Raw genomic sequence first — 1,803 nt, 5'->3', positions numbered from 1 at the left:
TTGCATTGCCAATTCAAGCTTCTTACAAGCAGTGACCTACTTGGCTTGCTTCCTGATATTCCACTTCACAAAGTGGATGGTGTTCTAATAGCAGAGCTGTTACATTTCTATACATCTATTTGTCTTGCAAAGGAAGCAGCAACTTATTGGCATTTGTGGTCTGGAAAAAAAAAATGATTGTATCTCTTCCCCCATAGTTGGCAGCCTTACCTTTGCTATACTTTAACCTTTCCATTACAAAATGAACCGTAATGAATGTCAAAGCAGACGAGAAGTGAAATGTGCATTCTCTGATGGCAGATGACAGCTGTAATGGCAATGGGAATGCATTTGAAATTGGCTGGTTTTAACACTGGGTCTTCTGACATTTCTTTTATTTGTATGTTTCATCATATTGAAAAGCAGATGAAAGCATAGGGAAAATATACATTGCTCCCCAATTACAGACTTTTATACCAAGAGAAAAAGTTTTTTTTTTCGCCAAGAAAAATAATATTGTATATGCTTAAGTAAGAAGGTTTATAAAATAATCAGGTTCCGCTGTGCTTTATCGGAACATAATGAGCCCTTCTCTGTAGAGTGAATTAAATTCCACTCATAGAGTTTCCTCCCAGAAATCATTTTAAGTCCACATTGCACAGAGCAGATAAATCTTGCGACTTGACTAACCACAAGCCATAGAAAAGTCATCCCTCACTAAAAATGTCAATGTCAAGTCGATTCCCTGAAACATGTCTATTGCTTTCAGGTTCCCTGTTGTTGTTCCAGAATAAATGGGATCTAAAATCTCATTACTTTTATTGTTTAAAACGAGCAGAGCTCGGTCAGGAGGTAATGGCACAAGGTGATAGCATTTCTCGTGGAATATTTAATCCAGTGTGTCTTTGACATTAAGGTCAGCATTTTAACCTTCGTGAGCCTTTACTCCGACAACTTGTGTACAGAGGAAATGAATATCTAATTTCCTACTGCTCCTCTGAGTATCGAAATAATTCTGCAGCTATCAGTGTGTATCACAGCTCAGTGCTGTTATATAAGTGATGAAGCTAGAAAAAGCAATTGATCTCTCTGTTTAAACTATAGAAAACTGTTGTGTACGAACAAAGATAGATAAGAACAGCTACGAGTTCTAAATGACAATACATATGTTACTATATAATGTGTAGAAACTTGTTTTCTTTAATTAAAGAGCAATGTATTATAGTTGCCTGTGTAAATCTTCTGGTATCTGGACTAATTATCTATTTGGCTTCCTCAAAAAAACAAAAAACAAAGCAATAAAAATGAAAAGTGCCATAGTAATTAGTAATAACAATTGCAGTAGCAGCAAAGATATAAATAAGATTTCAGATAAATAGATTTACCTTTTTTCTCTAATCCACATCCGGTATGTCATATTCGAGGCTGGGCTACTTCTTTGTTAAATCACATTTAATTCAGCACTGTTGTTTGGCAAATATAAAAGAAGTTGCATGGCCAGATTATTCAACAGTTATAGTAGATATAGGGACAAGGTTCGATAATTGATCGCACTTTGGAGGCTGAATGAGAGATTGTTGAACAACAAGCGTAGCTGTGAATACTTATCTACTATGATAAAGTATTACTTAGATGAAAATACTGATAGAGACACCCCTTTGGCAGATGTTTGGTAATAACAATTTCAGTAGCAGCAAAGATATAAACATGTTTTTTATATTTTACCAAGAATATAAAATCATCCTGTAAGATGAATACTGCTTGTGTCCACATTTATTGGTACACATGTTTGCTATTTTAAAGTGCACAGTTATGGGTATGTGT

This window comes from Pelobates fuscus, chromosome 5 (assembly GCF_036172605.1).
Source record: "Pelobates fuscus isolate aPelFus1 chromosome 5, aPelFus1.pri, whole genome shotgun sequence".
Classification (NCBI taxonomy): domain Eukaryota; kingdom Metazoa; phylum Chordata; class Amphibia; order Anura; family Pelobatidae; genus Pelobates; species Pelobates fuscus.
Note: the sequence above shows the minus strand (reverse complement) of the source record.